The sequence below is a fragment of the Zophobas morio genome, unplaced genomic scaffold (genome assembly GCF_036711695.1).
Source record: "Zophobas morio isolate AGI-343-1 ecotype UQ-CSIRO unplaced genomic scaffold, CSIRO_AGI_Zmor_V1 ptg000044l, whole genome shotgun sequence".
Lineage (NCBI taxonomy): Eukaryota > Metazoa > Arthropoda > Insecta > Coleoptera > Tenebrionidae > Zophobas > Zophobas morio.
In genome coordinates, this window is record NW_026972149.1 from 2,326,155 (window position 1) to 2,351,305 (window position 25,151).

At 35.2% G+C, this 25,151-nt stretch overlaps 2 protein-coding genes across 3 annotated transcripts in view; one reads left to right on the forward strand and one right to left on the reverse strand.

Annotated features, from left to right (window-relative positions):
* The window catches only part of LOC135141775 (lachesin-like), a 93,396-nt gene extending 74,217 nt beyond the window's left edge, over window positions 1-19,179 (reverse strand). Inside the window, exon 1 of one of the 2 annotated variants that reach the window (XM_064073205.1) lies at window positions 19,072-19,179. The gene's annotated coding sequence lies outside the window, so the exon portion shown is untranslated. Of the gene's footprint in view, window positions 1-2,574; window positions 2,648-19,071 lie in introns of those variants that run through there. The other variant, XM_064073206.1, reaches the window with a different exon arrangement.
* LOC135141773 (lachesin-like) overlaps window positions 2,584-25,151 on the forward strand; it is a 117,737-nt gene continuing 95,169 nt past the window's right edge. Inside the window, exon 1 of the mRNA XM_064073199.1 lies at window positions 2,584-2,642. The gene's annotated coding sequence lies outside the window, so the exon portion shown is untranslated. The remainder of the gene's footprint in view (window positions 2,643-25,151) is intronic.

Below are 25,151 nucleotides of genomic sequence, written 5' to 3' on the forward strand. Positions count from 1 at the left end.
GTTCTGGAAATGTAGAAAAAGTTTTGTTTTTTACATTTAGACAGCAAAAACTTGTTAAAAAAATAAAAACTCTCGTTTTTTCTGACAATCAGTTTTCTAAAATAAATTATTTCTGAATTATATAGTGTACAAATACTAATCTTCATAGAATTTAAATGCAGCTAGCAAAATATAATAGTCAAATTCAAACTAAAAAATTGGTCTAAAGAGTTTAGACAGTACTTCCCTCGCTGTCGGAAATGTGACGACTGCATGCCTATTATGTTTTTTTCGCAGTGGATTTCAAAGAATTCGGTTTTGTAGTTCCTGATTAAATCAATAAAATATATTTACGCATTCATTAATTTTGTTGAGTCACTCTGTATATGCAAATCCAAAAAATATGAATGGAGTGATAAATGACAAGTACAGGCTCATCATATTTTGTACATTTTAGATATGATTTATTCGGCAAACTTTCGAGCTGACGTCATCAAGTTTTTGGAGGGGATAAGCAAATATATTTTGACTAAACATTTATTATGCTCTTTATAACCTTAAAACATCTGCAAGATGTCAGAGCATTCCGTTTTGTAGTTCCTGATTAAATCAATAAAATATATTTGCGCATTCATTAATTTTTTTGAGTCACTCTGTATATGCAAATCCAAAAAATATGAATGGAGTGATAAATGACAAGTACAGGCTCATCATATTTTGTACATTTTAGATATGATTTATTCGGCAAACTTTCGAGCTGACGTCATCAAGTTTTTGGAGGGGATAAGCAAATATATTTTGACTAAACATTTATTATGCTCTTTATGACCTTAAAACATCTGCAAGATTTCAGAGCATTCGGTTTTGTAGTTCCTGATTAAATCAATAAAATATATTTACGCATTCATTAATTTTTTTGAGTCACCCTGTATATGCAAATCCAAAAAATATGAATGGAGTGATAGATCACAAGTACAGACTCATCATATTTTGTACATTTTAGATATGATTTATTCCACAAACTTTTGAGCTGACGTCATCAAGTTTTTGGAGGGGATAAGCAAATATTTTTTGACTAAACATTTATTATGCTCTTTATAACCTTAAAACATCTGCAACATTTCAAAGCATTCTGGTTAGCAGATTAAAAATTAAATTTCAAAATGTTGTTTTATAATTTTGATTTTTTTTCCAAAAATCTGGACGTTTCGGGTGAAAAGTCGATTCAGAGTTGTAAACTACATGTGTAGGACTATGTTATTTTATACAATTGAAAACCCATTTACTATGTACAATTTTGAAGTGACGTCATCGCTTTAGTGGTGGGGATGATTAGACAAATTTTGGTTAGTGTTTTACCATCTACATGATATTCTTAATATAAGTACAAAATTTCACAACAATCGGTCGAGTACTTTCGGAGATTATCTGTCTAATAAAAATCCGGGACAACAGACGGACAGACGGACAGACGGACAGACGGACAGACGGACAGACGGACAGACGGACGGACAGACGGACAGACGGACAGACAGACGGAAATGGGAGACCTATTTCTTCGTCTTCTAGGGGTCATGAAAGATCGAGAAAATGTAAAAGTAGAGAGTCGGCCGACGGACTCGATTACAATACTTCCTTTGCTTACGCTCGGGAAGTAAAAAGAGCATATTTACACTTTATCTAAAATTTAGTTTTCGAAAATGATTTCGTTCTGAAATATTTAAAAACAGTTTTACCTCATATTAACAGAAAATATTGATTTTGTTTCACTTTAAACCGAACTATTAAAAATTTAATCTATAAACTATTTCATAAAAGTTTTATAGCGAAAATATTATTCATAGTTCAATTTTAAAACAACAATTAATTAATTTTTTAATTATTTCTGAATTATATTGCATATTACTAGTCTTCATCGTTATAAAATTCGTTCTTAAATATTTAAAACAAGTTCTCCCTAAGGTATAGAGAAAATATTGATTTTGTTTCACTTTAAACCCAACTATTAAAAATTTAAAAAATAACTGGTTCGCCTGTATTTATATTGTGTCTAAATTTGAGTTTTCTAATGTAAATTAATTCTGAACTATTTTATAAACAAATTGCCGCGCAAAATAAGCATACTATGTCGCGCTTCGCCTTAAATCGAAACAACAATTTAATTTAAAGTTTAAAAAATATTTCAAACAAAATTTTGTTTTTCAAAAAACAAAATTCCAAAAAGTCGTTAAATTTAAAACAACATTTAAGTCTCTTACAATAAAATAAAAGAGCATCACTTAAACAAAAAGTAAACTTGCTAAAGTACAATATTGCGAAATATTTTGTAAAAGTTAATGAGTCAAATCCAAGTAAATATTAAAAAAAATTAACAACGCCCGGTATTATTTAAAACAAATCCATCACATAGTCATAAAGACGCAAAAATGACCCTTAAACCCAACGTCAATAAACAGAGTACGGGATTTACAACACCTATTTAAACAATTGAGACGCCGCCAAGACAACAAGCTATCATTAAATTTTAAAGTACCAAGTCCCTTTGTAATTGTAAATTGCGTATCCTTCATGCAAACACCAACAGTTTCTACTCACCACCAGAGAGAACGAAGTTGTAGCTCAGGAGCTGTTGCTTTATCAGTGTGGGGCACTGAACTGAAGTGGTAAGCCCTTGTTTTGATATTTATATAGTATATTATAAACAGGGGCGTGATTTAATTCGGCCCGTGGAGGGGCAATTAACCAATGTGGTCACTGCGAATTTGTTTATGCGCACTAAATATGTATATTCGACGGGGGGTTTCCCTTGTTGGCTGCTGTAAATTATGTACCTTCCCACCACACTCATGCGTGCTACGAAAATTGTTTACCTATTTTACAAACGAAAAAATATGCAAGCGTGCGTTTCAAACAATTTTTGGCGCGCTCGAACGATTTTTTAACTCGGACATCGCCTCGTTAAAAAAATTCGTTGCGCTAGTAGAGACACCGTCGTGGGTATGATATTTGTGCCGACGTCTTTTATCTGGCTAAAGTCGGCACAAATGATCGATTCCCCGTTGAATTTTACAAATACAAAGATGTATTTGTTTCAGGTCGTTAGAATGCAGCTTTTTTGAGGAAATCAAGATCAAAGGTTTCTCATTACTGCATTTTCGACACTCGCGATATCAAATACGTCACCTGGAGACAAGGGACGCATCGGACGTTAAAACGAGTGTAGATCTTTTTAATTTATAGAAATTTTACGAACGTGGTGTCAGTGGCATGTGTATGCTGTTCGAGAGTGTTAAAAATTGATCTTGTTGAAGGTGGTAGTAAATAGATATAAAGAGGAGAGGAAAAGATTGTGTGGAAAATTTGAACAAAAAAGGAGTTTTCATTTGTTTTCTTGGGAAACATGTGTTAAGTTTGACAACGGGCCAGGTAATGCAGCGGCTTTATAGCACGTGCACGCATATCTCTCAATAAGTCTAAAATAAGAATAGGGTTTTGAGAAGATTTTCTGTATGTTTTGTGTCAATAAATCCTGTAGAAGCCGTTCTTAAAAATCTCATTTCTTGTTTTCGTAGGATTATATTGAAGGAAAACCTACTCGAATTAGAACATAAAAAATCCGTTTAAAAGAGAAGTGTGAAGATCGGAGCGACTCTTTGATATTATCTATTAGCGTGTAGCTTAGTTAGCAGTAGAGCTTGATACAGTTATACAAATTAGCACCTAAGTAGACGACTCTTTTTGTCTACTGTGATAAGAGCTTCCTACTTACGGCTGCTCTAACAAATTTACATACGTTTGCCACAACTCTGATAACTTACACGAATTAGGAGTCTCATGATATACCTGTACACCAACAAAAACACTAACAGCGTTACGTCAGCTTTACATACTTGTGTGAACTTAATGTAGATGGGAACGGCAAATTAAGAATGCAAAGTAAGTGAAGCTTTAATTTCGGAGCTTTCGGTGGCGTTTCGGTATCGGTCAAAATTTTTAAAGCCACTCAAAGCAATAATCCGGTTGTAATAAAATAACTGTCTGTTGCAAAGCAGCCTCAAGTCATGTTGTTCGCACTGTAACAATCGCGATTTATTAAACCAAATATCTACAAATGAAATCTGAAAAAGACGTATTATTAATTTTACAAAGGCAAATTTGAGACTTTACAAAAAGGAATACTGTTTTATTTTCGCGAATGAGCTTTATAAATTATCACATGTCAAAAATAACAGAACCCACTGTCTGAAACAGACGCACAAGCAGTAACACTAAGGGATACAAACATTCGAATTACAAATTAATTCATGTGTAAATCTTTTATGTTCCACTCGAATGATTCCTCAAAAGAATAAAACGATTATTTATTTGAAATGCTCCTCTGTTTTTGATCACGGCTAAATATTCATATCCGCAGCAAAATTTAAGTAATCAACGATAATAACCAAAACTCGACTCTTGAAAGTGATTTTCTTTGTACAGAAAGGATTACGCATCACAAAAATATGTAAAATTATTTACGCAGAAATTCGTTCGGCTTTGTGGTATCATCAATGTTTCCGAGTACATAGAGTGCCACTTAAGACAATGAATTTCAAATAAGGCTTACTCAAGAACTTTTCGAAATGACGTTATCAACTTCTTGGTGGGCATGAATATATCAATTTAGCAAAAATCCGCAAACATACCGCACTCTCAATTAGCGAAAAGTAACGAGAAAGTAAGAGAACCCTTTTAGACATAAATTTTCGTCTACTAACTTATGTATGCGCATACGTGTAGTAATTCGCGAGATCAATTAAAGGAACACCTAGTCGTCATTTGGTGAAGACTCAGCGAAGAGGGTCTATCTCTACCCTCCTCTAATAATCTACAACCCACAAGCTGGGGCGCACTTACTAAAGCAGGGTAATTCTATTTCGTCAGAAACAAGTAATCGACAGGATTTGGAAACGAATAATTTAAATTTAGTGCCTTAGCTGAGATGGAATGGATTATAACCGCTTTATGTTAATTTCAGACATTAAAATTAATTTTTCAACACATCAGCTATTAAGCATGCCATACAGGGGTGCATTACAAGGTATATGAATAATGAAACACGGATTTAAAGTCTTAATAATTTCAGTGCCGTTTTGCTTAGTTAGTTATTTATACTTACGCATTTACAAATAAACTTGACTATGCGTCTTACTTTATTATTAATCAGAAATTAACGCAACGAACACACTCAACTCTTGTTTTTATAACCTTTTTACGACCCTGTGATAACGCTCTATTCTGTTGATAGAGCGTTCGTTTCAAATAAAATTTGTACGTTCAAGCATGAGTGTGGAACGTCTTATTTCTACATAACCCGGTTATGACTGTATTACTGTGTTTTTAAGCAACATCTCAAGACCTATAAAAGGTAGCACGATTAACAAAGAAATAGTGGCCTGAGAAAATCTTTCCAACTGTAGTAAATCCTCAGCTAAATTTAAAATCCTTTTATACATTTTTAAAACACTTTACTAAAAACTAATGCCGAACCGACTGCTTTGAATTTTTAAGAATAAATATTACAACTAAGCCCGTATTTTTTATTTTCGTAAGTAAAAAAGTGCAAATGTTCAAACAGAATATATCACGTATATGCGCATCTGAACTTGTTCCCCTCTACGTACTAATCTCAGCACGCAAACTGCTTTTTTGGAACTGATATTTCATTTGTAATCCCAGTGTTTCTTGGAATTATCCGTTTAAGCGTTTGTTTAACCACTATTATTGTTATTACCTACATCTACCTTGATGTTGATGCTGTTTACGTCCGCAATTCTGCCACTTAATAATGGTAGTTGTTTGTAAACTATGATTTGATATTCAGTCCGGCTTTTGTCTCTAGCAATGAATTTATTATCAAAAGCTTCTGCGTAGGAGGTGCATTTGCTTTGCCTAGGCAGGATAACTTGTGGGTGTGTATTAAAAAAATCATTTCGGAAACATTCGGAGTCTATAGGCACATCCCCTGACTAAACTGTAAATACCCACTTTGTGGTTATTTTTAACAATGTTTGTTTGATGTTACTTCGATTTTTGTTCTCATTACGTCGTGGTTCCCGTTTAAAAAAAACGTTATATAACGATATATTCCAACGAACTGAATATACTGTTTTTATTTCTCGATATATACTCATGCGTTGAAAATGAAATAAATTAACAAATCGTAGTAAAATTATCATTTAGAGTGAAAAATTTATAAGACAGTTTCAAAATTATTTCGCATTGTCGCATTATTCTAAGAAACCACAAAACAGAGTTGTTGAAGCTGAAGTTATCCTGATCAAGTGATGTTGAGATATCTAGGTATAAAAATGTTCTAACAGACAAAAGGAAAAATTTTTCTAAAAAAATATCTAATTTTTTATGCAAATTTTAACTGTCAACAACCACAAATCTAAAATGCTGTATAGATTATAATTTACTAAGCCATTAAATCAAGATTTAAGACATCTAAGACCATCTTTTATAGACACACACTTATACCGTTTTATTAAAGCTAAATGGAGTTTTATTACACGTAAGAAAAATCTGGAACCAAGTACACAATTATAAAATTCCGTGTGTCCTCGGGTAAAATTATTTGTCATAACCCAATTTTACTGAAAATGTAACTGGTTTTTCTTAACCGCAAGGGTACGATTAACACGTTTGAAAACGGCACTCATACTTTTATATTTTTCTGGCCACTTTAAAAGATCCACAAATTTACATTTGTTTTTTGTCTTAAATAATTTTAAGTACACAGCTACATGTTTGAAAGGCAAGCTTGTGAAATATTAAATTAGATAGGCCGAGCTAACGACATTTTCCAAATTCGTCAACCGCTGCCATTGTAGAACGAACACGTTTCAGCGTGATAACCAAGTTAAAGACATGGTTAGATCCCAGTTTTTGTAACACGGGTGGTTAATAACATTATAACATGTCGTAAACAAGGTCTATTAGATTTATTATTTGCCAGGCTCAGGCTCAATTTGGTGGTCCTACATCTGTGTAAAATTACGGAAGCGTAAACACTTGTTAAAATGATTTAGAGGATCCGGAAATTTAAAAAACACGGCTAGAGTGAGCAACGCGGACGCTGGTCCTGTTCATTTCTCTCGTGGTGTCAGGTTTAAGTCTGTCTTTAATTGGTCTCATGAAGCCAAAATTTATTAAAGCGCAAATAACGGGCTATAAATTTCAAACTAAATTTACATCAAGTTTGGGCAAGTTTGAATAAATTATTTCTGATTATTAATTTACCGTGCTCAGGGTGTAGTTTTGTTGAATTTGGCGGTCAAAAACATGGGTGAATTAATATTACAGATATTGAAGCAAATTATTAAATGTAATTTACTTAGCACAATTTTTAGATCCCGTCATCAACTTTTCTTATCTTCGTGACCGTCGTCTTAAAAATACTGACTTATTCTGATTAACACAGTAGTTCTGATAAAGTGCGGAAGTATAGTAATCGAGTCTATGGGGCGACTTGCCAGTTCCAAATTTTTTCGACGTTTCATGACCCTCAAACTCATTCAAATCAAACTAATTTCTATGTGACATTCTTCCGATGTATAAACAGTTCAAGTTGTTATTATTGCTGAGAAGCCATTTTATTGTCTTCCTGTTTTTACAATTCGTAGAAAATGTCGTTTAGTTTCTTTGTTTCGCACTCACGTGACAAGTCTTATCGTCCTAAATAACGAGTACTTATAAATGATCTTCAGTTCTCACATGGCGGACGTGACTAAACTGTTTATTTTATTGATTAAATCAACATTCAAGAATGACTCACCCAAGCTTCAAAATTACCAATCGATAAAAAAATTATCTAAGCCTTGAAATCAGGTTTAAAAATTACTTAACTTTAAATTTGCAATTAAAACCATTACTGAGTTTTAAACCAAAACGTAAAAATATTAGCTTTATACAATAAAATTTTTATGTATTTTTGGAATCAGCATGTCGAGATCTACGTCCTTGAATTTTTTCGCAATTTTTAGACGACTTTTTTAAAAGTGAAATTTTTCCAATGGTCCCCCCTTCTTCAAATTTCGGCCAAATTTTGACATTTTCGAAACTTAATTAAACACATTTTCTTATAGATTTCGTGCTCTAGAACTCATTTCGGGCCTCGTTTCTTCGATAACTGCGACCCTTTTTCCGGAATCAACCGTTGAAATATCGAAATTTTTAGAAATTTTCAAAAATTCGCATTTCATTCCGGTTCTTTCGAAACTGTTGCTCCGCAACCATCAACACACTATATTTTTGGAATCAGCATGTCGAGATCTACATCCCTGAATTTTTTCACAATTTTTAGACAACTTTTTCAAAAGTGAAAATTTTTCAATGGTCCCCCCTTCTTCAAATTTCGGCCAAATTTTGACATTTTCGAAACTTAATTAAATACATTTTCTTGTAGATTTCGAGCTATAGAACTCACTTCGGGCCTAGTTTCTTTGATAACTGCAACCGTTTTTCCAGAATAGTCCGTTGAAATATCGAAATTTTTACAAATTTTAAAAAATTCGCTTTTCGTACTGATTCTTTCGAAAATGTTGCCCCGTGACCATCAACACACTATATTTTTGGAATCACCATGTCGAGATCTAAGTCCCTGAATTTTTTCGCAATTTTTAGTCAACTTTTCTAAAAGTGAAATTTTTCCAATGGTCCCCCCTTCTTCAAATTTCGGACAATTTTTGACATTTTCGAAATTTAACTAAATACATTTTCTTGTAGATTTCGAGCTCTAGAACTCACTTCCAGCATAGATTCTTTGATAAATGCAACCGTTTTTCCGGAATCGACTGTTGAAATAACGAAATTTTTAGAAATCATCAAAAATTCGCATTTTATACCAATTCTTTCGAAAATATTGCCCCGTGACCATCAACACACTATATTTTTGGAATCAGCATGTCGAGATCTACGTCCCTGAATTTTTTCGCAATTTTTAGACGACTTTTTTAAAAGTGAAATTTTTCCAATGGTCCCCCCTCCTTCAAATTTCGGCCAAATTTTGACATTTTCGAAACTTAATTAAACACATTTTCTTATAGATTTCGTGCTCTAGAACTCATTTCGGGCCTCGTTTCTTCGATAACTGCGACCCTTTTTCCGGAATCAACCGTTGAAATATCGAAATTTTTAGAAATTTTCAAAAATTCGCATTTCATACCGGTTCTTTCGAAACTGTTGCTCCGTGACCATCAACACACTATATTTTTGGAATCAGCATGTTGAGATCTACATCCCTGATTTTTTTCGCAATTTTTAGACGACTTTCTTAAAAGTGAAATTTTTCAATGGTCCCCCCTTCTTCAAATTTCGGCCAAATTTTGACATTTTCGAAACTTAACTAAATACATTTTCTTGTAGATTTTGAGCTGTAGAACTCACTTCCGGCATTGTTTCTTTGATAAGTACAGCCGTTTTTGCAGAATAGTCCGTTGAAATATCGAAATTTTTAGAAATTTTCAAAAATTCGCATTTTATACCAATTCTTTCGAAAATATTGCTCAATGACCATCAACACACTATATTTTTGAAATCAGCATGTTGAGATCTACGTCCCTGAATTTTTTCGCAATTTTTAGACGACTTTTTTAAAACTGAAATTTTTCCAATTGTCCCCCCTTCTACAAAAATCGGCCAAATTTTGACATTTTCGAAACTCAACTAAATACATTTTCTTGTAGATTTTGAGCTGTAGAACTCACTTCCGGCATTGTTTCTTTGATAAGTGCAACCGTTTTTCCAGAATAGTCCGTTGAAATATCGAAATTTTTAGAAATTTTCAAAAATTCGCATTTTATGCCGATTCTTTCTTAAATGTTGCCCCGTGACTGTCAACACACTATATTTTTGGAATCAGTATGTCTAGATCCACGTCCCTGAATTTTTTCGCAATTTTTAGACAACTTTTTTATAAATAAAAATGTTTCAATGGTCCCCCCTTCTTCAAATTTCGGCCAAATTTTGACATTTTCGAAACTTAACTAAACAAATTTTCTTGTAGATTTTGAGCTCTAGAACTCACTTCCGGCATCATTTCTTTGATAAGTGCAACCGTTTTTCCAGAATAATCCGTTGAAATATCGAAATATTTAGAAATTTTCAAAAATTCGCATTTTTTGCCGATTCTTTCTAAAATGTTGCCCCGTGACCCTCAACACACTATATTTTTGGAATCAGCATGTCTAGATCCAAGTCCTTGAATTTTTTCGCAATTTTTAGACGACTTTTTTATAAGTAAAAATGTTTCAATGGTCCCCCCTTCTTCAAATTTCGGACAATTTTTGATTTTTCGAAATTTAACTAAATACATTTTCTTGTAGATTTCGAGCTCTAGAACTCACTTCCAGCATAGATTCTTTGATAAATGCAACCGTTTTTCCGGAATCGACTGTTGAAATAACGAAATTTTTAGAAATCATCAAAAATTCGCATTTTGCACCGACTCTTTCGAAAATGTTGCTCCGCGACCATCAACACGCTGTATTTTTTGAATCAGCATGGCGAGATCTACGTCCCTGAATTTTTTCGCAATTTTTAGACGACTTTTTTAAAAGTGAAATTTTTCCAATGGTCTCCCCTTTTTCAAATTTCGGCCAAATTTTGACATTTTCCAAATTTAACTAAACACATTTTCTTATAGATTTCGTGCTCTAGAACTCACTTCCAGAATAGATTCTTTGATAAATGTAACCGTTTTTCCGGAATCGACTGTTGAAATAACGAAATTTTTAGAAATCATCAAAAATTCGCATTTTGCACCGACTCTTTCGAAAATGTTGCTCCGCGACCATCAACACACTATATTTTTGGAATCACCATGTCGAGATCTAAGTCCCTGATTTTTTTCGCAATTTTTAGTCAAGTTTTTTAAAAGTGAAAATTTTTCAATGGTCCCCCCTTCTTCAAATTTCGGCCAAATTTTGACATTTTCGAAACTTAATTAAATACATTTTCTTGTAGATTTCGAGCTATAGAACTCACTTCGGGCCTCGTTTCTTTGATAACTGCAACCGTTTTTCCAGAATAGTCCGTTGAAATATCGAAATTTTTACAAATTTTAAAAAATTCGCTTTTCGTACTGATTCTTTCGAAAATGTTGCCCCGTGACCATCAACACACTATATTTTTGGAATCACCATGTGGAGATCTAAGTCCCTGAATTTTTTCGCAATTTTTAGTCAAGTTTTTTAACAGTGAAAATTTTTCAATGGTCCCCGCTTCTTCAAATTTCGGCCAAATTTTGGCATTTTCGAAACTTAACTAAATACATTTTCTTGTAGATTTTGAGCTGTAGAACTCACTTTCGGCATCGTTTCTTTGATAAGTGCAACCGTTTTTCCGGAATCGACTGTTGAAATAACGAAATTTTTAGAAATTTTCAAAAATTCGCATTTCATACCGGTTCTTTCGAAACTGTTGCTCCGCAACCATCAACACACTATATTTTTGGAATCAGCATGTCGAGATCTACATCCCTGAATTTTTTCACAATTTTTAGACAACTTTTTCAAAAGTGAAAATTTTTCAATGGTCCCCCCTTCTTCAAATTTCGACCAAATTTTGACATTTTCGAAACTTAATTAAATACATTTTCTTGTAGATTTCGAGCTATAGAACTCACTTCGGGCCTCGTTTCTTTGATAACTGCAACCGTTTTTCCAGAATAGTCCGTTGAAATATCGAAATTTTTACAAATTTTAAAAAATTCGCTTTTCGTACTGATTCTTTCGAAAATGTTGCCCCGTGACCATCAACACACTATATTTTTGGAATCACCATGTCGAGATCTAAGTCCCTGAATTTTTTCGCAATTTTTAGTCAAGTTTTTTAAAAGTGAAAATTTTTCAATGGTCCCCCCTTCTTCAAATTTCGGCCAAATTTTGGCATTTTCGAAACTTAACTAAATACATTTTCTTGTAGATTTTGAGCTATAGAACTCACTTCCGGCATCGTTTCTTTGATAAGTGCAACCGTTTTTCCGGAATCGACTGTTGAAATAACGAAATTTTTAGAAATTTTCAAAAATTCGCATTTCATACCGACTCTCTGGAAAATGATGCTCCATGACCATCAACACACTATATTTTTGGAATCAGTGTGTCGAGATCTACATCCCTAAATTTTTTCACAATTTTTAGACAACTTTTTTAAAAGTGAAATTTTTCCAATGGTCCCCCCTTCTTCAAATTTCGGACAATTTTTGACATTTTCGAAATTTAACTAAATACATTTTCTTGTAGATTTCGAGCTCTAGAATTCACTTCCAGCATAGATTCTTTGATAACTGCAATCGTTTTTCCAGAATCTACCGTTGAAATATCGAAATATTTAGACTTTTTCAAAAATTCGCATTTCGTACCGATTCTTTCGAAAATGTTACCCTGTGACCATCAACACACTCCATTTTTGGAATCAGTATGTCGAGATCTAGGTCCCTGAATTTTTTCGAAATTTTTAACAACTTTTTTTAAAGCGAAAATTTTTCAATGAAATTCTTGAAATTTCGGTCAAATTTTGATATTTTCGAAACTTAACTAAGTACATTTTCTTGTAGATTTTGAGCTCTAGAACTCACTTCCGGCATCGTTTCTTTGATAAATGCAACCGTTTTTCCAGAATAGTCCGTTGAAATATCGAAATTTTTAGAAATTTTCAAAAATTCGGATTTTATACCGATTCTTTCTAAAATGTTGCTCCGTGACCATAAACTCGCTATATTTTTGGAATCAGCGCCTCAGAATACATATCCCTAAATTTTTTCAGAATTTTTAGAAAACTATTTCAAAAATGAAATTTTCCACTATGTAACGAAACTTAACTAAATAATTTTTTTTGTAGGTTTTGGGCCGCAGAAGTCACTTCCTGCTTCATTTCTTCGATAACTTCAATCTTTTTTCCAGAATTAGTTAATTAATGCAGTGCGTTGAAATATCGCAATTTTTAAAAATTTCAATTATAGAGGTTATACTGTATTGATTTTTAAAGATGCACGAGGAAAAATTTCATCAAAATTAATAAAAGGTAATCATGTATTAAAAAACTGCCCATGCGTTATATAGAGACGGTTGGGTATATGTATTTAAAATTTTATAACAATAAGTCTGTTAATAAAATGGTGATATTATACTCTGAAATAAATAACATTTTCAATAGGAATTTGTTTAATCTTTTTGTGACACCTCTTGATTTCGATAGAAATCCAATTACAAAAATTGTAGTATTATTATATCATTGATGTGTACTAAAAATTACAAGGGTCCCAGTACAGAGCCCTGTAAAACTCGATAACATATAGTGGTAGAGACGGTGCATTCTACTCTACCATGCACATGCAATATTTATGTAAAGCTGCTTACACAAGATGTCTCAAAAATGACGTATCGATTGCGCCGGAAAAGGCTCCTTTAAATAAGTGATTAAACTAAAATGATAGTCATTTCGAGCAGATACTAAATAATTTCTTTGTGAAGTACGGCCTGATATACATACGGGGGTAGTCGTTGTGTTTCAGAAGCGGCGAAAGTTCTGCGTAAATAAGTTGAGAGTTTTTTTTTGTTTGAAAAGGTGTTAAATGGAAGCAGAACAATATGCGCTTTATTTTCATTTTTCTCTTGAGCGAAACGCTTTTTTTGTGGCATTCATGCATCGAAAGTTCAGTAAGTTTGCGTCTAGAGGAAAAATAAGGTGTCGCTGAAATTTTGTTTAGAGGATCTAATCTGGTGAAATATTTGATAAGTTTGTTGTGTAGAAATAAGTTGTGTGTCGTTATGTGATATGTGAATATAAGTAAAGACGGTGGTTCGGCGCGGGGCTTAAATGGGCTTCTTGGGGCCGCGTAGGCCTGGTCTTGGAGCGTAGCTAGAAAACTCATCCGCCGCAATTACTGTCGCCTCGTACCGCAAATGTGTAGGTCGTAAACGTAAAACGCGATTTGTCACCGCGCGTTGTATGGCACAGGTAATGAAACGCGCATGGATATAGGGTCTTCAGAAACCAATATCTTCCGATGAAGATCTCTCAATCTCGACAAATCTGCATGTGTAGACATAACTTCTTCACCCTAATTCCTATTTACTCCGGTTTGGAGCTTTGTTCGGTGACAAGTTTTATCTCTCAGATGGCGATGTTGTGTTATATTCAATATCGGTTGCGGATCGTCATACCCATTACTCAGTAGCTGCAACCGAGCAAGATAGCCCTCGGCACAAATCTCAATATATGCTCTGATTTACGCTCCTATGCGAACCGTGCCTTCAACGACTGATTGCTGATATGGAACAATGCGCCACCACCGACCGCGGATGCCAGACCATGCCGTCACATTTCCTTCAACTAATTTTTAATTGAAAACTTTCCACTTTCGATCGGATTTTATAATGGATTACGCTTTTTAAATTTGAAGGGTCAAATATTTAGCATGAGGAATAGGGCGCTGTGACAGATATCAAATTTTTCATTTCAATTCCCTTCATTCACTTTGTCACGATAAATAAAAGAATTACTTAAAGAACAAATAGAAAGCCCGACTGTCAGATATTAGTTGAAGAATTAAAAGTTCAACTGTTGTCAGCTGGTGGTGGCGCGATAACCCAGAACCCAGGGAGCAGAAGCGACTCCACCGACAACACGTGCAAGCATACATCACAGACAATACGTTCAATCGTTGCCATTCTTACATCCTATTTATTACTCACAAACCCTTCACATTAACTAATCGCAATTATAAGCCCCGGCATCAATCAATCGATCATAATCCTGATCACGAGAAGCTAAACTTAATCCTACAACATTAACAATCTGCTAAATTTAATTTAACCTAGGTACACACCACTTTGCATTGAGACACAAAGTCGAACTTCGGTATTGTTCAGCATATGATACGGGTCCGCACTAATTGCAAAATTAGTACGCTTTTAATCTGATCTAAATAAAATCAAAAGATTAATCCCCAGTTTACTATAACCGTAAAGTCACCCTTGCTAACATTATACCCATTAAATCCAAAGCAGTCGATTAAAACGGCCACTTCTATAACCACTAAAACGAAACAAGACAAAGACGTGTCGCACAATGTCACAGCTCAAACATTAGAAGCGAATAAACCACACAATAATTTTAGTAATAATAGTAACTATATACAGGGCATTTCAATGAAAAGGAGCCACCCTAAATTACTCAACTGTTGCGTTTTGATTTGGTGTCCTTTGAAACAGAGAAAGTAAACCAAACGACATTTTCTACAAATTGCAATAATCGGATCACAATACCTGTGGTCCCCCAGACTTTTTTATTTCTTCGACTTCCGCTTATTAAATACAATATTGCATTTTATTTTGACTTTCGGGGTTGTAATTCATGTTTAGGGAAGTCAAACATTTCTTTACAGGGACTTAGCCTCCCTTGTCCTTGGTCTAGGGGTCATGAAACGTCAGGAAAATGTGAAATACCAGCAATAACGACTTCAAGTGTTATGCTCATACAATGGAAGTACGTAGAAATGAGTTTGTCGTTTAAGTTATAAGATAAATAAAAAAATAGGGAGTAATTAATTTTATTGTTATTTGTTTTTTATCCAATGAAAAAACGCAGTGTTGGAATAAACAAATATATATGTTACGATTTTGATTTTTTTTTCCAAAAACATGGACGCCTTGGGTAAATTTAAAAATAAAACAAAAATATCACTATTCTATATTAACAAATATTTAGCAATATTATTATTATTTTATTAGGTAGGCAGAACTTCCTGGGGCAAGAATTAATAAATCATAAAAAATGGTTTTAATAAATTTTTTCTACCGAGAACAAATAATACTGATTAAATTATTATTTTAGAGTGTGTATTGTTGTTGACTAATGTCAGAACTATTCCTTGAGTATTCACTCTTCAAATTGTAACTGAGAATTTAGATAATCAATCTCGGGGCCAGTGAACTTACAAAAGAGGTCTCGTGTAATCACCAGATCTCACGCCGCTTGATTTGTTTTTGGGGGCACCTTAAGTCGAAGTCAAGGGAGCTAATTTTGAACACATTACCATTTTAAGATTTATTAATTAGTGTAATCTGATCATTAAACAAAATTTAAAACATTTCTTGACTAGCAATAAATTAATTAACACTTAAGAAAGGGTACTTATTATAGTTAAGTATCATACAAATCAAAAAAGACATTTTCCCATCCGTGTTTGGTAAAGTTTGTCTGTCTGTCTATCTGTCTGTCTGTCTGCCGTCTATACGTTTTTTTTTTGTTCTTTTTATTTCTTTAATGAAACTCTCTCTATATATTCTTCTTATTATTCGAGTGTTTATCGAATATGGAGTTTCATATAAAAAATGCAACAATGAAATAAATTTATAAAAATGCACCTTTTGTATTCTGACTTTAGCATGACTAATCTACCTTTGTAAAAATGTATAAATTTGGTGTGTAATCTTTAAAGGAAACGGAAATAATATAAATTGGGGGTCTACATAAATTTTTTTGGACTGTGTAAAACAATTTTTTCAGTGGTCCATGACAAATACGTAACAGACCGGTGGGACACGCTATATTATTATATAATACATATATAGTAATATAAAATCTGACTAAAACAAACAAAATTCGACGATAATACCTTAAATATACATAATAAGCACATATATCATTAAATATGAAATCATGTTTAAATCCCCGGTTGGATTTTATTTGCAAAACAAACGTTTCTGCACAGCGCCGAACTTCGTAACTTAAGTAAAACAAACACTAACATCGACAACATGTACACGTAATGCTAGTAGTTGATAGTTGCAGGGTAATATTGAAAACGGGACGACTCATTATTTAATGCTAATTGACACTGTTCAGCGAACATCTCAAAATTAATTTCAATCATTTTTAAATAATTCCGTAAATTGGGAGACGTGGTAAATCTCTAATAAAAGATTTTAGATGACGGACTCCCTCAAGCAATCAATAAAGAGTTGTGTATTGGGAAAGCAAATTAAGAAATCCCCATTTTCAATTTAGTTGAGCTCTCATTAGCAAAACAGTGAATTTTCGACACATGCTTCCGGTCATATTTGATAAACGTAATAATCGGAAAACTCTAATTAAAGATTCGGTCATGCAATATTAATACGCTACAAATAAACAGCAAGATTGAAGATCAAAAATAAATGTGTACATTTAACCGGGATATATTGATGTCGACAATGTTCGCAAATATGGTTTTTGTGTCTTCTTTCATTTATTAACAGCTCGTGAATTTGAAGCACTACCTACTTTGGTGTAATTTAATTTTTTGGGTTAGTGCTGCTTGTATCGAGTTTTAGAGTTAACAATTCGCAAACTTGAATAAACAAGATTAAACGCTTTTTACTAAAAGCGTCGCGTTTCCTAGATGGATACATAGAAAAAGTATTAGCATAATTTTATTAACGGCACAATCCTACACAGCGATGCCAGTAATTTGACCATTCCGTTCGAAAACACTTACTACGAATTAAAGTTGTGGCCCCGCAATCTAAATTATATTATTGTTAATGTTGTTATTAAAATAAATATTTTCAACGTTTTCAGTAATTGTTCGTGTCTTCTCATCCTAACAGTAACACTAATAGGACATGCAGCATGCACATTTCTACATGCATTTATTGTCTGTCTGTGGGACTCATTGTAAAATGTTTGTTTGGTCATTATTAACAATAACAAATCCAATTTTCCTTCTTTGGGTTAATTATTCCAACACAATTTTATGTAAACTGTAATTTATGATGATGGGTGTTATGTTTTCAGTAGTAGATTAAATTGTCAGATCAAGATGGCATGATGGCTTTATCAACGAAATTACGAGGTGCTATTCCATCTAATAAACTACTTTAAATAATAGATTGTCTAAAATCTTGGGTGCAAAATTAATGATGCTGCTTCTGTACGTTTTTACGTCTTATCAAAATGTTCAAAAAGATTTGGCGCTTCGTAAAACTTTTGTTGAGAGATTCAGAAGAGAATTATTAAAAATGCATAAGTTTCGCAGCATGACCATCTTTTCAGATAAATAAATAGTATACTTTGGTCGACGAAGTTGGGGGAAAATGAATTTATAAAAATACTAGAGTCGAGATAAATACAATTGGCGCAAACTTTGACGTTCCCCGTTCTTTAATTTGTAAAGTGTTGTTGAATAAGTTTGCAAATGTACGAGTATCTCCACCTCATTACAACAAAAGCGAGGCCCTTAAACTTAATCTCGCTAATTTAATCGCAATAGTTAATTACGAAAATTTGTTTATTGCAACGGGAGAAATAATCCTTTAAGTAAGGTGAGTTAGGATGAGTGACGTAAAAATCATAAATATTGGAAATCCCCAGAATTAGAAGCAAAACAATGTTGATTAATGTTTTGCTGTTCATTGTCCGTATGTATATTTAAGCCAGGTTGACCACAATAATTTATTACGAATTTGACGTATACAAAGGATATGGGGGATTTTTTACGCTTTGTAGGCGAACCATCCAATCAGTTTTAATTGGTCTTAAATGGTCGAGCCAAAATCGATAAACACATTGTGGTTGGTCAAGTAACAAAAAATTTTGCTTTGAAAACTGTCGTCACTCACCTTGACACTTTAAGAACATTAACGAAAACACTTGAGTCGTCGTTAGCGGTTCCGGACTCGTTGTTCCAAGCTGTAGTTATTATCAGGTCGATTTGGCAATATCGGATAATTAGTTTCAATTAAGCTTTGTCTGTTTTTTTCTTTGGCGGCTGGTTTTCCACTTGGAATTAGTTTTTGTCAGTTTCGCTGGCTGTGCGAAAAATTGTTTGAACAATTTGGACGTGTCTGCGGTGGCGGGATCTCTTAATTGGTCAGGACGTTAATATATTTGCGAATTTGTATGTATGTCTGGCGCGCAAAAGTTGTTCTCTAATTTAATTTCGCGATACACAAAGTTTGCAAAGTTTGCGCAAGCAGCAAGACAGAAGTTCCGGTGTCGAAAATGCGCTAATATGGCACAGAGAAATGCTTCCAGCTGATATGTAAGTGTCCCTTTACTTACTGAAGATGAGGGGTTAGAAACGTGGAGCGGCCGACGTGTGGGCGATCGGCAACAAGACTACAGGGGACGCAGCTGTTGGCAACGCGCTGCGACGGAAACTGGAGGCTGCAAGCGCTCTCCGGCATTTCCAAGTGCTGGGGGCAGAGCGCATGCGGGGCTCTTCTTCTTCGCCGCCTCCCGATGAATGGCCGTTAATTGCAGACGAGATGCTCTCTGCACTTGGCCAGTCACAGAGTTAATCAGTTGATAAGGCATCCGGGAGCGCTCCCTCTTATCATATATCAAGCCACTAATGCCCCAGCCTGCCGCCACCTTGGGACACGTCGCATCAACACCTCGTGAATGTTAGAGCTCATTAACACGACGCTCAGACCGGGTCGACGATGCTTGATCTATTTTTCACAATGGGAATAACCGCTGCCCCTTTATCACTGTTTACGACGCGGCTGCCGCCGCCACCGCCGCCGCCCGCGCTCCAACGACATACCTGAAACAATTTGCGAATCTCATCATACACATACGGCACACCCTGCTCACTCGACTACAAAATCATCTTTCTTCCTCCTGTTTTTTCACCTTATAATGCACACCCACAAGACGCGACTTATTTCAATTTACATCTATAAATACATCACTTATTTTCTTACGCACCAAGTTTAATTTCGCTTTAAACTTTCGAAAAGCGCTCAAACTAATTAATCGAGCACGTGCTAAAACGCCAAATTCCTTTTTTACACCCAACCTAATTACAACTTTATTATTACACGCGCAAATAAAGCTCATCAAAAAATCATTTTATAAACTAAATGCAACTCTAACACACACAACTATACATCATCTGCTTTTCAAGCAATAAATTGAAATTCATTGATTTTAACGCGCGCTACACAGATTTTTTTTAACTTAAACTAAAGCAACTTTCTCATTCCTCGATGAGAAGCAAAATGTTTTTTTTTCACCACCAAACAACTGAAGACACAACTTCTACTTACTAATAAGAATTTGGGTCAAATACTGATTAGCAGGAGTGGACGACATATCGATACTCTTCTGATGTCTTGGTCCAATAATATCGATTTTGGCCCAAAACACATATATCGAATTTTATTGAAATTTCACAATACTGAGAAAACTGGTCGAAATGAACCAGCAATCATTTGAAAGAATTTAACATACAATTTTAAAATTCATTTTTGGGAAAACCGGTAAACCCTACAATGGATTAAATGGAACAACGAGAAAACCATTAGTATGTCACAAAATCAGTTAATTAAGAGTACCTGAGCTGTTTACCAGGTAAAATCTTGGTAAGAAATAAATCGGTCCGTTGTGTAGAGGTAAATTTGTATGAAATTTATTAAAATGGTACCAAATCTCACTGCCCGCGTCCGCTGTTGACAGGGTTCGTTGTTGGGAGGTTGTAGTTCATTACATTTTCTAAAGACACTTTCAGTTTCTTAAAAATTGTGCGTTGATTAGGGGTGTCCGCTATGTAGAGGTGTCCGTTAAGGGAGGTTTTGCTGTATTAATTATTTTAATAAATTTAAACAGAGAATTCCACAAAGATACAAAGAAAAACATCCACTTTTAAAATTGTGAAGGACTTTTGTAACTGAATTGTAATTTGATGTCGAAGACAGAAAAAGATATCTTACCGCTTATACCCGGATGTAATTAAAACTTATTTCAAACGGTCATAACACTCATAATTCGTAATTAAACACATGTACGTCAGCTAGGACTCAGATTGAGGAGTTCGCTATATACCCACAACGTACCAAATGTGTCCCCAATCTTGCTGCACATGATACAACACTATTGTATTTTGTAACGATCGTTGTCCTTAATAGTCGCCATTATGACCGTCTCCTAGTCTAAATGTGTACCACCTAAAAAGCTCTCCGTCCAACACCACAATTATTCCAGTCTCCTTCAGAAAATTTGAGTGCAAACAGCTAAGGTTCAACATAACCTCCGTTAACGTCCCCACAAGTTATGCTGATTGTAAGTATCGCATCCGTCACCGTGACGCACCGGCCCAAACTAGAAGACTGTTGTTCCCTTATCAATACCTTAGTTTTATACTGACACCTTTCCCAGGGGAAACATTAGTTTTAAAAGGGAGCAGACAAGCGATCCTCCACTAGTTTTGTAATGTCTTTCCTATAACCTTGATTGTTGAAAGTCTCCGGTCCTAGAGATTGTGACAACAAAACAACAAAACTAAATTTTTATAAAGTTTTAAACACAATAACCTGTGTGGTTGGCGGCGCTTAAAGACTACGACAGCCGATCAAGAGGCGGCTGGTCCCGGAGAAAAAACACGCCGTGAATAAAGCGGGAGATCAAGATTATTCGCGTTAGAATTGGTGTAGCAATTCAGAAATGATAACTAATAACGATATGAATCGAATGAAGCTGTTGAGGTGGCAATTAAGGTAGTTGTGGCAGTTGGGACGGTGATAAAGGTTGATTTAGTTGAAGAGGCGTTGATAATATTAAGGTGGCCTGTGGGTAATCTCGAGTGAGTGTTGAAGTTACGGAGAGAATCTGAGATGTAGAAAGGTTCGGTCGTGAAAACGCGCCCATGTCCGATTCAGGACGGACGAGCAGTTAAAGGCCGGTACCTCGAAGAAAGCGCACGGCTAGCGAAAGGAGCCGAGCCACAGACGACCCAGAGATTTACGAGTATGGCTTTTCTGTAATGGAGTTTCCATGCTTCGACGTAGTTTTATGTGGCTGGCCGCTATATAATGTGCAGAGATTGCCTCACTAGTGCACCTAAGGTGTTGCCCGCGGCTGTTGCGTCAGACGAAGCTTGTTTGTAGAGCCCCGATTGTTCGCGATTTAATATCGGAGGATCAACGCTTCTAAACCCCGACGCAATGCCATAGTAAGCGAGCACTATAAAGTGATTGTGCGGTAGTTACGGCCACAATATGTGACGGACAAGATGTGTAGTAGGAAAGGTGGCACTTACCCCTACTACTGCCGCACCGGTTTGTAAATCACGAAGCCGCGGCCACCTCGTCCGGTTGGACGCACGGTTATAAATCTGCCAAATGCACACGTCGGTCAGTTTCGCACCATCTCGCATTACACTAGCCGATGCCTTCCAAACCGCAACTATAAATCCTGGCGAGACCAAAAACACGACCTGCTTAAAAGTCGTCATAATTACATAGTCATCGCCTCCGGTTCGCTCTATATTCAAATGTTTTAGAATATACGCTACGGAGTCACTTCGTAAAGTTTGTTCATCAAATACCACGGGACCGGATGCTTCAAATCCTATAGCGCAAGCATAAATGTATTATGTACATTTAACCAAAAAAAAGAAATATATGCCAGCATGCAAGAAATAATAACTAGACGTTCCAACTGGGTTTTAACTGACGATAATTGAAAACGCAAGTAATTAAACCCAACTAAACATAGCGATAGTGACGGTATGGAATAACTACAAACTATAAAGTTAATTAGTTGTTGTTCAGAACTTTGCCAACATTACTGATATTTCAAATGGTCAATCATATTGTCTCGTGTCCCCACCGCATCAGACTAACGCTAGCATTAATCAAAACAATTAGATCTTTCCACCGCTATTATTTTCAGCTCTACGCTTGTATACGTAGAATAATCATTCCATGACATTGTGCATTTTTTACAACCGCTGTTTACTTGTCTTTTATCTCTCCCTCTCTCTAAACTGCAAAATAAACGCATACTTCTTTCAAAATATGTTTAATTTTAATGATGACCCCAAGAAGCATGGAAACGCTAGGAAAAAACTGTCCCAAACGTGTTTTATTTAAACGCAAAAAAATTGTCAGGTGTGGGATTCGAACCCACGCTCCATTTCGAGAATCAGAGCTTAAATCTAACGCCTTAGACCGCGCGGCTACTCCAATAGTTTATTAATAAGCTATATCAGAGGATAGTCGGGATAGAACTCGAGTCTGCGCAAAACAGAACCATCCCCGGGGCCCGTCGACCGAAAACAAGGCGATGACAAACGTTCGATAAAAAGTAGTGGGGCTCCTAGCTCAGGTCAAATGAGGTCAAACTGAGCTAGAAGCCCCACTATATAGCTACTATTCACATGAATACGTGTGTTACATATGCAAAATGGGCAAAAAGAATATTGAAACATTTCTCGCAAAAATATGCAAAAATGAAAAGAAATGCAATCTACCGAATTTAGCAACAGCTTTAATTTTGTCCTTGACGCTACCGGGAACAACGTCAGTAGCGGAAAGGTCATTTTGAAAACTGAAAATAATCAAAACATTTTTAAGAAATACGATGACTCTAGTTGTGTTAAGTATTGATTATTGATTAAAGCATATTTACAAACGTCCTGGACATTTTTAGGGTAACTAGCTCTGATTATTATTATTATTATTATTATTAAATATAGGGGGGGCAATATTTTTAGTTGCGCCACTGCTTTAAAGCTAACAATTTGTCAAAAAAAAGTATGCTGGCACTACTTGAACTACAACAGTTGTTTGTAACGCCACGTTTTTCTTATTCCTTACATGTTTGAACTTGACTGAAGAAGTGATACGGTGTGAAGTAATTCCATTGCTTTTTATCACACTTGTTATTTTAGCGAGATTTAAAGTCCGCTGTTTGCTGTAATCGAAACGCTAGCTGAATAAACTTTAGCTAGAAGCAGCCAGTGAGGATTTTTTTTCTACGATTGTAATACTGATAGTTGCTTACACGTCACTTCAGATAAATACAGTTGTCAACTATCTAAATTTCTTTCGACATTAAAGACTGCAAATAATAAATAGAATTGAATATATCTGAGAAGTCTAACTAAAAATGCACAAATAAGGTCACGAAATCTTTTTGTATCAACGTAGAGTGTATTAATGGAGCGCACTTTTATAAGTTCCTTGTCTCATATGCGGCTTCGTTGAAAACCTTACAACACAGGTGTTGTTCGTTCGTTCAGAGGTGCCAACTTATGTGAGGAATACAAGGAAGGCAATAACTTCCTTGGTAAGTTTTACACCTGTTTCTCGGCGTTAAACGATGCCGGGCATTTTAAAACATGACAACGTAAACTTCAAGAATGTCGAGATATATGTGTGATAATTTAGTTGCGATCGATCATTTGAATTCACACCCTTGCATCGTGTTTGACAGTTTCCAGATTCTACAAATTCCTGTCTGTTAAACCCGATTTAATTAAAAGCTTACTTAAATCTGGGTACAGACAGGCTCTCCAGGTAAACCAGACGCGGTTTCAAGGTCATATTCTTCTTTTTTCCGAACAAGTTTATGTAACACAATAAATAAAACACAAACCGAAAGAAGCTAAATTTTAAGTTTGAACTACTAACTTAAACACATGAATAACAAAACAAGAGGGCATTCCTCTCTCGTATTTAGTCTAATTACTGTCCAGTGGTCGTTGGAGCTAAGGGAACGTCTCTGAAAACTGTGTCTTATACGGTAACACTCGTAGCTTCCGGTTTCTGGTGAAATTTACGTAATTACGAAGAGCTGTAGCGAAGACTCCCAAGTTGCCCCGACACCATGCAAATGTAGCCGGAAAAGATGCCGTGATCTTGAAACTTAAACTTCACTTCAACTCGAGGGACATGACGTACGGTTGACTGACCAATTTCATGCACAATCGAGAGAGTTAACTGGACCTCTTCCTTTAGGAGATGAACCAGTTGCAGAGACACTTGGGATGTGATGTAAGAGCCACAAGGGCCTAACCAGAGAGGTAAAATAACAAACCTAAGTCTCTCATTAAATATCTGTGGGGATTGGAACCTCCAAAGGACTTGTATTTACACCTTTTGGACAGTTTAAGGGACCGCGGGAATGTCGATAAAATGACCGCTGGTGTATATCCTCTAAAACGAGATGAAAAATTTATCCAAAACTACGACATTAGCTTGACAACTGTCTTTTTGCTTGTTTTTCTCGACGTTTCATGACCTTTACAGTATGAAAAAATAGGTCTCCGGTTTTCGTCTGTCCATCTGTCGTCTGTCTGGACCGATTCTTGCCAGTTTTCGGTTATCTCTTCTTATGTATTGTTACGTTGAAGG